Here is a 12,387-nt window from a genome sequence, read left to right as displayed (position 1 = left end):
GCCACACTAGTGACCTTCACATGATAAAGTGACTTAACATTACACCCCATTACTATTTATTCTATGCCCAACGGACATTTAAATGATAACTTTTAATATAACATAAGCTTTAACCTTTTTTCTTAACATTTTAATAAAATGCAAATTTTATTTTCTAAAATAACTTTATATAAACTTTTTTAAATGAAAGTTAATCATAAAAATATTATAAAATTTAAAAAGTGTTTCCTCCAATTTCTATCATTTAAACAAAATATTAAAACAAATTAATCATTTTTTATCATTTAAAAATTATATAAATCTCAAAATTGATAATATGACCATAATTAGCATTATTGTCATTTATTTTTCAATTCTTATAAAAAAAAATAAAGATTAGGTAAACTCAATTATTTACAATGTTATTTATATTTATATTTTATCTTTTTTCTTCACAACTATGTATAATAAATAATTTTAATAAAGGAAAATTATTATTATTATTATTATTAAACAAAATATTTTATTTTATCAATGATGTAACATAATTATTATAAATATTGATCTTATATGTTTTGCTATAAGAAAGATTAACTTATATAAAATCAGCTTAGATCTATTTTTATTCGAGCTCTATCAAGTGTTGAGAGTGATAATATCTCTCAAGGTCCAAACCTCATATTTGAGTGCAAAATTTTAATAAAGCTTTGCAACTCAAGAGATTTGATCACTCTCAACTCTTGATAAATGGATCTATATTGGTTTAATATATATATATATATATATATACTTAGAATGAAAGCATGAAAATACGGAGTACATTTCATGGATGGTAAACCATCCAAGCCTCACCCTAAGGGTATATATATATATATATGATTTTCTTTTATTTTTAAAATGTTTAGATAACATAATATACTATATTGGGTTGGAGAATGTCTTTCAACCCAATCATATAATAAATGATTTAGATTCAACATTGGATAATATATTAGTCTAAATACATTTTAACTATAGATCTACCAAAAACCTAGAGGATCAAATCTCTTTTCACTTTAAAAAGGGTTTTTAAAGGTTTGCACCTCAAAAGATTTGATCCCTATCCACTCTAGGTAGATATACAGCTAAGATAGATCTAGGATGGTTTAATAGTTAATTATAATTATTTATTAATTTTTTTTTTCTATTTTTTTATGTAATTTAATGAAATTAAAATGTTTAAAAAATAAGACTAGATAGAACATTATAATATCTCTTCTATACTACATTGGAAAACACCTTTGGATATGATTATTTAAAAATTATTCTAAATTAAAAAACAACTCTACCCCAATTATTTAAAAATTTATTTCAATTATATATTGATTGATTTTGATTGTGATTTAACTTCTTTGGATTTTTACGTAAATCCAAACAGATTTGAACTACTCCCACTGGTTATTTTAATGAAAGTACTTGTGACTTTAATAAGATTGAGTTGTTTCACGAAGACCGCAAATAATATATCACATCGCTGTCATAATTTGGCGATGGCAACCCGTGAAATCTTCGGCGTGAAAGCAAATTTGTATATATAGACGGAGGAAGAAGGCGCATATAGAGTTGAACTATCTCTGGTCACTCTGCATTAATAATTGTGTTGCAGAGAAGAAAATTGGAGGGCAGTAATATTCTTGTTCATCATCATCATCATGTGGAAGCTGAAGATCGGCGGGGACGCGACGAGCCCCTGGCCGTTGGAAACTTTGAACGATCACACAGGAAGACGGTACTGGGAATTTGATCCAGATGCGGGCACGCCTGAGGAACGCGTAGCTGTAGAAAATGCTCGTGCAGACTTTCATAAAAATAGATTTCTCTACCGCCACAGTCGTGATCTTCTCCTCAGGTTCCAGGTACACATTTTCCCTCCCTACCTCTCTTTTAAGCTGGTTTCAAATCTTAAATTTAAACCAGTTTAATAATTTTATATTATAATATAATATTAGCCCAATTACATTATTAATGTGATTAATATTATCTTCCATCATCTCTATAACAATTAACTTTTATAAATAAAACTAATTAATATAATTTAATAATACTTATCTTAACCTAAGTTTTTGTTTTCATTGAGCAACAAATCCCGTGACATGAACAATTTCTTTGAATTTTTAATTTGATGTGAACCATTACTTCCTTGTTATCCTATCCATTGACTTATATAACTTTTGATTTATATTTAACTTTTAATTATTTAGCCTATTTCCATTTGTTTTCTTTCTGCAACAGATCTTATGATATGCTCAATATGCACATGACGTGCATGATGTAATGGCTGGGGCGGATGGCTTTCGCACCCCCAGCCATGTTCGATTCCTGCGGAGGCGTATATTTGATGCCTCCCACGCTTTGGAGATGTTTGATATTTGTAACGGCTATGCCGTAAAAATTTTGTTGGCTTCGGCTTTGATATTTGTAACGGCTATGCCGTAAAAATTTTGTTGGCTTCGGCCATATATGTTGTAAAAACCTGCTGGCTTCGGCCATATGATGATTTCTCTCTGAAAAAAAATGCTCAATTTCTTTGAATTTTTAGTTTAATGTGAACGATATTCTTTGTGATTGAATGCTCCTGGAATGACTTGATGTACAGGTGGCATCAGAGTGGAAAAAGTGGAAAAAGTTCCATGCCATGATCTTTATATTCTGTCTTATCAATTGAGCCTAAAGATTGAGTCTTATCAGTTGAGCCTCTTTAGCTTAATTTTCTATTAATTTGGAAAAATTAATAATGATTAAACATTAAGATAGGACTTTCAAAACTTGACAATTTGTCAGTTTAATAATTTTACCTTAATGTAAAGATATTTTGTATTTAATAATATAATAATTAATAAATAAATTTAACAAGTTCAAGAATTAAACAACATTGAAAAGTAAGATTATAGATTTTATATTATATTCACTATATTGTAATAAATAATTATGCGATATTGTTAAATATTAATTATTTTAGTTGAAATTGTAAAAAAATTATGAATATATATTTTTTATTTATAATTATAAATGTGTAGTATTATTAACTAATAAAACATTTTTTTGGGGTCAATTTTATCAAATCTAATAGAGTTGTTTACTAATGAGATTGTTAAGAATTATAAATTTTAGTTATTTAATTTGTCAAGTTCAAATACCTCTAAGTTTTTAAAGATAATATATTAAAAAAAAAATATTTAAGAGAAACCCAACAATTCACAAGTAATTATTAGTAAATCTTTGGGCTCTAAGGTTTGTCCTCTCTGTAAATCAAATCACAAGGGAAATTTAAACCTTGAATCTCTGGGTCTTCACAGATTTCACATTATTTTCATTACCAATTAAACTACCCGTAAATTTTATATATTAAATCAAAATTATAACATTAAATTATAAAATATATGGTGTTAAAATATAATATTAAGATTTTTATAATTTTCAAAGTGAAATTTTGACGTATTTCAAATTTTTGTCACATTATAAATCTTTTTAACTTGATAAATTCCGAGAACTATAGTGATCTAATAAGAATTTTCTTTCTTCTTTTGAAAAAAAAATATCAAAAAAATCTCAACTAATCTCTTAAATAAAGTTCAATAAACTTTATTAATATTAATGAATATTAATTATCATCACCATATATATTTATACTTCATAAATAAAATAATATTAATTAGCTACTTATTTTTTTAACCATTTTTAATTTTATTACAAATTTTAAAATATTTTTTAAAAATTAATAGATATAATCAATTTCTAAAATATTCCAAGAAACCCAACAATTCACAAGTAATTATTAGTAAATCTTTGGGCTCTACGGTTTGTCCTCTCTGTAAATCAAATCACAAGGGAAATTTAAACCTTGAATCTCTGGGTCTTCACATATTTCACATTATTTTAATTACCAATTAAACTACCCGTAAATTTTAGATATTGAATTAAAATTATAACATTAAATTGTAAAATATATGGTGTTAAAATATAATATTAAGCTTTTTATCATTTTCAAAGTGAAATTTTGACGTATTTCAAAATTTTTGTCACATTATAAATCTTTTTTACTTGATAAATTCCCAGAACTATGGTGATTTCTTTTGAAAAAAAATATCAAAAAAATCTCAACTAATCTCTTAAATAAAGTTCAATAAACTTTATTAATATTAATGAATATTAATTATCATGACCATATATATTTATACTTCATAACTAAAATAATATTAATTAGTTACTTACCTTTTTAACCATTTTTAATTTACTACAAATTTTAAAATATTTTTTAAAAATTAATAGATATAATCAATTTCTAAAATATTCCAAATATCTAGATTATGGTTATTTTTATTATTTCATTTCTTTATTATTTTAAAGGAAAAACTCAGCCAACTTTCACAGGTCCATTAGGAAGAATAATGTGTCAACATCTCCATAGAGATTTTTGTAATGTGTCAACATCTCCATCGAGACTTTTGTGTCGATGATTGTCGGTGCATACACACTCATGAAATTTTGGATTTATTCATAATCACACGTCACACTCAAACAGTCGTTTATACATTTAAGATGTGTCGCGTGAATGATTGTCACTGCAGACAGAGACATGAAATTTTGGACTATGGTCTATAATCATAAGTGGGGCTCATTTATTTATTCAAGATATTTCTGTCCATTATTCTGGCTGCACACAGAATCATGAAGTTTTGGATTTATTATTATATGATATTTCAATAGGGTTTTAATCATAAGTTGGGTGGTTTATTTTTTAAATTTAATTCTTAAAGTAAGAATGGGTAATTAGTGGTGATTATTTGAGTGAGGTTTACTCCATTAAAATATTTAAAATGAAATATATGATTTAATTAAAATTTTGTAACATGAAATATATGATTTAGTAAAGATTGAGTTGTTCTAAAGTAGAAAGGTAACTATTTATTTTTTAAACTTTATCGCAATAAGTTTACATGTTTCTTTACGCTTATTAAATTTAAATGGAAAAAAAAAAAAAAAACCTATATTCTCAACCACCTTAATTAAAATTCAAAATTGTCTCTTATTTTTATATATAATAATTATAAGTGATAATTTTTTTTTTTTTTTTAAATGTATATTAATTAAAAATAGATCATTGCTTCTCTTTTTTTTTTAATTTTGATGAGAATATTGTATTAATTTAAAATTACAATGGATGAGTATAATGAATATTTTGAGACTCACTATGGTGGTTATTCTTAATTCTTTTAGCACTATCTTAAAGGACACAAGGTCTTTGGAGGTGTAAATTTTCCAAAAAAAAAAAAGAAAAAAGAAAAAGAGTAGCCAGCCCATTGTTAAGGAATAGTTGCCAAGAAAGGAATATCATTTTAGGACTTTCACTTCCAAGCTTACACTTTTATTGGTGAGATCATTTATAGCAGAATTGTTCATTCTCAACACATGAAATAAGCTAATAGTAGAGAATCATAGTTTAAGATATTTGATTCGATCAATAATGACTTGCAACTTGCAATACTTGGCAAAGATCCATGAACAAGGTGATATATAACAAGTTTTGAATCTCGCACCACCACCAAATCTTCAATGTTTATTTCTTTAGCGGCTCCATACGCCTCTACTGTATTATTTTCACAATTACCTAACTTCAAGTGTACTCAATTTCAATTTTTCTATTGAAATTAAGCATAACCCTCTCCACCCTAGAAACAAATTATCAAACATTAATTATATTAAACATTTTTCCACATAAGAAAATTATCACAATTACCTAACCTCAAGTGTACTCAATTTCAATTTTTCTATTGAAATTAAGCATAACCCTCCCTACCCTAGAAACAGATTATCAAACATTAATTATATTAAACATTTTTCCATATAAGAAAACTATAACATTCACATATGATTTATAATTTAAATTTTATTTGTATATATAATATAAATCAATCAAAAAGTAAACATGTATTTATAGGATTTACTATAAATATTTATAGGATTTACTTTAAAATAATATTTGTAGGATTTACTTTAAAATAGTCCAATAGAAATTATAAAATTAAAAAGAAGATTTGATCAATTTATGACACTAGAACATAATCTATGGAGAAAGAATTTTTAATATTTAGATTTTTTAAGAAATTATATATATATTTTTTTGTTTAGTCTATGAAAATTGTATAGATAAACTTTAAAGAAGAAGGCAATCCAGGTATATTATTATAGAAATTGTAGAAACAAATATTAAAAAATAAAAGTATGGGTCAAAAAAGAGTACATATGTTTATCACAAAGTGTATGAGTTCCATATAAAATAATACAGTGAACAATTCAAAATAACTAAACAATAATTTGACATAGTTGACTAAAAGCATAAAAGAGAACATATCTAATAAATCTAAGGAGACTAATATTGCTTCTTTGTATCACTATCATTAAAAGACATAAAACAACAAACCCCATGAAGTCACTATAGAGGAAATTTTAGCCTAAAAGTGGTCTCCTAAAGAAAAATAAAAGAAATTAATAAAAAAGTCATGTAAACAACTTTTTAATATTACTTTAATTTTATCTATGTTTCACAATATTTATTAGCACAAAATTTAATAGTTTTTTTAATATTTTATCTCTAATTTTATAATTATTTAAATTTTTTATATTTAATTATTTTATATTTAACTATCTATTCTATATTTTTTGCGGGAGGTAATTTTTCTTTTTGGAATATGTTTTTTAATTATTTTATATTTAACTAAAATTGTCTATATTTAAATTTTATATTTAATTGTCTATTAATATTTTGTATTTAACTATTTTTTGGTGTTTTTTTGGGGCATGGCTATATGTCAAAGAGGCCCGCATTTTTAATTTATGTTTTTTACTAATATCAAGATTTACATTGTATTAATAACTTTTTCGATATTTTGATTCATATGGGTAAGGTAGGTAAATAACATTAATAAAAAAAATCACAAATACGTAAATTAATAATAAAATATTTCACCTATACCCAAATTAATAATTAATTATTTCACAGATACCCAAATTAAACAATTTAAAATTATTTAGGACGTGTACCTCTTTTTAAATTTAAAGGATTTTTATTGGTTTACATATTATGACATAGCAATTACGTGAAAATTTCATGAGCGCTTTTAGGCTGAAATTTCCTCTAATGGGGCCATGGGGTCTAAAAAAATGGTATCTATATCATAGACTACCTTGTAAACCACCTCAAAAATTTTGTCCAAAATTTATAGTTTCTACATGACTACTCAGTATTGATGTCCTCTCTCCTCTACCACCTAAATAATAAAAGCCTTGTTCAACCAAAAGAGTTCAATGAGCTTGAAGATTTTTGTGTCTCTAGACCAAGAAAATTGTATGTTTGGCACCCACTTTGTATATTTTATCTCCACTTGAAAATTGGAGAGGTTCCTTCTGTTTTGATTGATATCTTACTCCATGGATGCTACATTGGTCTTGTTATCCTTGCAATATCAATGATGGTGTATTTCTACAGCTCTCATGATATTTGATTGAGCTCAGGTAATATGTTGGATAGTTTTTTGAGAGAGATGGTTTTTAGCAGTGGGGTTGGAACTACGAACTAGGCATTGTCTGCTACATATAAGTAAACTACTTTTTATTTTTCTCTTCATTATTAAAAGTTTGCAATAATCAACGATAACAAAGGGTAAGCTTTAGTTGTGAGTACTAAAATGAGCAGAAACAAAAAAGAGTAAACTTAAGTGATAAAAAGGGATAATAGTTATGTAAAAGAACACAATAGATACAACATAACTCTCATTAGGACTTCCTTACTCCGAAAACCTAATATAATAGACCAAAATAATCAAGACTACAAATCAGTAAAAAAAAACATAGTGCACGCCCTACCAAGATTTAAGTCTTCCATCCAGGTATGCTTCATCATCGAACTCGAAGAAGTCACAAAATCCTTGTGACCATCTAAACTTATGATGTTACATGGTGGTGGTTTTATCATAACCAAAAAAAATCCGTAATATAAATGGGGTTGGTTTATCCATAAATGTCCTTATACTACCTCCATGCCTTGAATGAGACAACACGCTAAGGAGTTAGACAAACTTGTGTGCACCCACAACTTGGAATCATATATATCTTTTATGTAAAACATCAAATAAGAAAAACTTATTTTTAATCTTAATGTGTTAGATACATAACCATTTTAATATATTTTTAATTGATAATTCATACTTTGATATATATTTTAGTTAATAATATATTTTAGTTAATAATATATTGTTGTGTAAATCTTACCAAAACACTCATGTAATATTTTACTTTTATTTACCAAAACACTTATATAATATTTGACATGTATTTACTTGTACAATGAATTTATTACTATTATAATTTTTTAAATTTATATTATAAATGAAATTGATGTAATATATTATGAAATAAGTATGTGTTATTATTATATTTTATATTTATTTATTAATTGAAAATTTCCAAAAAATAAGTTTAGTTTAAGATTTAATTGGAATTGGAATGCATTTTATACCAAAATATGAATTTTATCTATCATGTCAAAGAAAATAATTTTTGAAGTTGATTGATTTGTATTAATGAAAATAATAATATATAACATGAAGAGGTGTGATTTTTGGGAATTCATATTTCAAGGTTGCTTCGTATTCGAACTATTTATTTTCCTTTATTTACATATTTATAATTCGCTCACCTAATCCTCAAACCTTGAGGATTAGGTGTCTAACATTCTCCCCACTTAATTTAATGGGGTGTTTGTGAGTCCAAGCATCATTTTTAACCTTTCAAACTTTTCTCTTCCAAGTGCTTTGGGGAAGATGTCTACAATTTACTCATTTGTGAACAATTTCATAGACGAATAGTCTTGGCATATACATAATATATCGAATTGAATGATACTTTATGTTGATATGTTTGGTTCGATCATGGAATTTTGGATCCTTGACCAATTTAATTGCAAAAGTATTATAAATCAGAAGGGGAGTGGAGTTCACTTCTTTCTCCTGCAAGTATTCGAGAATTTTCCTAAGCCACACAATCTCTATGGTTGCTTTCGCAGTTTCCACATATTCTATCTCTGCTCTCGAATTCGCTAGATCTGATTCCTTGTGTGGCCTCCATGAGACAACTAATAATACAAGACTCATAACATATCCTGAAGTAGACTCTCCATTTTCATTATCTCCATCGAATTTTAATACATAATATCCAATCAATATGAAGTCATCCACCTGTGAATATTTGAGTCCAAATTCTTGAGTTCCTTTCAAGTACTTTAGAATTATTTTTACAGTAGAATAATATCCTTCACAATGCTTCTGCATAAACTTGGAAAGGATTCCAACAACAAATGAAATATCTGGTTTGGTAGTGGTGAGGTACACAAGACTTCCCACAAGTTGTCTATATATAGTTGCATCCTCAAATTCATTTCCTTCTTTAGATGTGAGCTTCATATTTTGTTCCAATGGAGTGGATAAAGGATTGCATTTATCCATGCCAAACTTGTTCAACAATTCTCCAAGGTACTTATTTTGAGAGAGGAATATATACCTTGGATGTTGGGTCACTTTAGTGCCCAATGCCGAAGTAGTAGTGAAGGTGTCCCAAATATATCACCTCTTATCCTTTCCTCCACTATTTATTTATGGATATATATTTTTCATTGTCAATTGTTATCAATAGGTTATCTACATATACCATAAGGTAGACAACAATTCTTTCTAACTTTATTGACAAATATAGTTGCATCATCATGTAAAGTGTTTGAAATTTAATTTTAGAAGATGTTCAATCAATTTTTCATACTAGGCTCATGGTGCTTGTTTTAGGCCATATAAGGATTTGATGAGTTTGCATACTTTTTGTTCCTATCCGTTCACAACAAAGCCTTTTGGTTGAGACATGAAGACATTTTTTTCAAGTATTCATTCAAGAAAGTAGCCTTCACATCTATCCGATGGAATTTCCACCCATTCTAAGCTACCAAGGAAAAGAGAGTCTGAATGGTGGCCCATTTTGTTGTGGGGGAAAAGGTATTTTCATAATTGACACCTTCTTCCTATGAAAATCCTTTTTCTAAGAGCCTTGTTGTATGCTTGTCAAGTGAGCAATATGGTTTATACGTATTCTTGTAGATCCACTTACAACCAATTAGTTTTGTTCCAAATAGATGTTCCACCAAATTCCATTTTCCATTCTTTATGAGATCATCATACTCCTTCTGCATTAGTTCTTTCGTTCATCATGAGAAGCAACTTATTTAAAGGAAGTTGGTTAAAAATTAGCAGACAAATCTAATTCACAATCATATGAAACATCCATATCATCAACTGAATCATAATCATCTACCTCTGTTTTGTCTAGTGAAATTTCTAGTTCCTATCTTTCCAGCCTCATTAGGATGAACACTTTCAAGTGTTTTAGTGAGCCATTTTGGGGGACCATTCTAAGATGGTCCAAGTTGCTTTATTGATTGAGATGGGTTGCATCAATATTTATCCTTCCAATCCTCTCAATAATATCACTCAAAGGGTCTTCCTAATTCGAAGAAGTGATCAGAACTTCACGAGGGGGAGACAATGCTTCAAAAGAAGATTCCATATATTAATCCAAGATATGGACTCCCCCTTCAAGATGTGCAATCTCATTATCAAATTCATGATAAGTTTTTGCATTTTTGAATCTATCAAAACAATCAAGCTACTACTCAAAAATATTTTTTGTATTGGAAGATTTAAGAAAAATCACATTTCTAGACAATATAAACTTCTTATTTACCCCATCATAGAGAGAATATGATTTGGTGGTATCTGAATACCCTAATAATATGCACTTTTGAATCCTTGTATCAAACTTGCTTCTTTGCTCCTTAGGAATCAAGGCATAACAGGTCAAACTAAAATTCTTGCGATGCCTTACCAAAGGAATGAGGCCATACCACATTTCATAATGAGTCTTATTTATGAGAGCTAGAGATGGACATCTATTTTTGACATATATTGAACATAGAGTTGCGTCAACCCAAAACATCATCTTTACATTTTTGAAAAGCATCATTGAGTGAACCATATTTAAGATAGTCCTATTCATTCTTTCATCTACACCATTTTGTTGAGGATTGTATGGAACAATTGTTTGATGTTGAATCCCATGTTGGTGAACATAGTTTTCAAATTCATTAGACGTATATTATTTTCCATTATTAGTACAAATTGATCCAATATTAGATTGTGCATCACTTTCAATCCATGCATGAAAATTTCTGAAAATTTCAAAATCTTATGATTTACTTTTCAACAAGTATACCCACTACATCCCAGTGTAATCATCAATAAAATTTATCATATATATATTTCCATTTGTAGAAGGAATAAGCATAGGCCACACAAATAAGAATGAATTATTGCAATCTTTTTACATGTTATTGAAGCATAACCATGAAATAGTTGTTTCTTATGTTTTCGTAGGATACAAGCATAACAATGCTTTAGTTTCTTTGGAATAGTTTGAAAATTAGAAATTCCTTTCTTTTTCAAAAAACTACGACTATCATAGTTGAGATGTCCAAATATTTCATTCCATAACTAACTAGATGGAAATCTACCTTTATTGCAATATGAGAGGCATGTAGAGTTCTATGCATGAGTAGATATTCCTTGCAGCTTTAGTAGTATTTCTTCCTCTATTCCAGTCATGACAACTAAGTTGTCTAATGCTTTTCTTATCTCAACTTTGCCATTAAACGTATGAATGGACTGTCTTTGCTAGTGAACAAGGGACAATAGGTTTCTCCACATTTATGGAAGGTAGAGTACATCATGTAGAAGAAAATAATGAATTACATGAAGTTGAGCCTGATGGTTCCAAGTCTGAATGGCTTAAGACTTGACTTGTCTGCAAAGTACACTGCTCCATCTACATTGTCACTAAGGTCTTCAAAGAATCCTTTTCGAAAGTTCACAAGGCAGGTTGCACTTGTATCAAGAATCCATGCATATTCCCAAGAAGAAAATGAAGTATGAAACAAATATTCAGTTACTCCATTATTGCAATGGGAAACAATGTAATAAGCAAATTTAGGTGCTTTACCTTTTGTTGGATTTGGTGTTTTACCTTTGTCTTCTTTGCATTCTTCCTTGATTCTTTCCCAAGGGATTCTACATCTAGATGTGTCTTGTCCATTTCTATCACAATGAATACAATGGAGATCAAACCTTTCTCCTTCATGGTGGTTAACCCCCCTTGCCTTTGCGATTCTTCCTCCCACATCCTCTCCTACCACCTCTCCATTTAGGATAATCTCATTATTGATTCTTCTTTTTCTATGTAAGGTACATTACTTCTTCATGGAATTTAGAAGTTGTC

At 28.0% G+C, this 12,387-nt stretch overlaps 1 pseudogene across 1 annotated transcript in view; it reads left to right on the top strand.

Annotated features, from left to right (window-relative positions):
* The first annotated feature begins 1,560 nt into the window (after positions 1 to 1,560).
* The window catches only part of LOC149229841 (cycloartenol synthase-like), a 377,687-nt pseudogene continuing 366,860 nt past the window's right edge, over positions 1,561 to 12,387 (top strand). Inside the window, exon 1 of the transcript XR_016247969.1 lies at positions 1,561 to 1,874. The product of XR_016247969.1 is annotated as a cycloartenol synthase-like (transcript). The remainder of the gene's footprint in view (positions 1,875 to 12,387) is intronic.

Source organism: Pinus tabuliformis, chromosome J (genome assembly GCF_031772625.1).
Source record: "Pinus tabuliformis cultivar Carrire ecotype Pingquan chromosome J, CPIR1, whole genome shotgun sequence".
NCBI lineage: Eukaryota > Viridiplantae > Streptophyta > Pinopsida > Pinales > Pinaceae > Pinus > Pinus tabuliformis.
The sequence above is the reverse complement of the archived record's forward strand: the minus strand, read 5'-3'. Positions and strand labels throughout refer to the sequence as shown.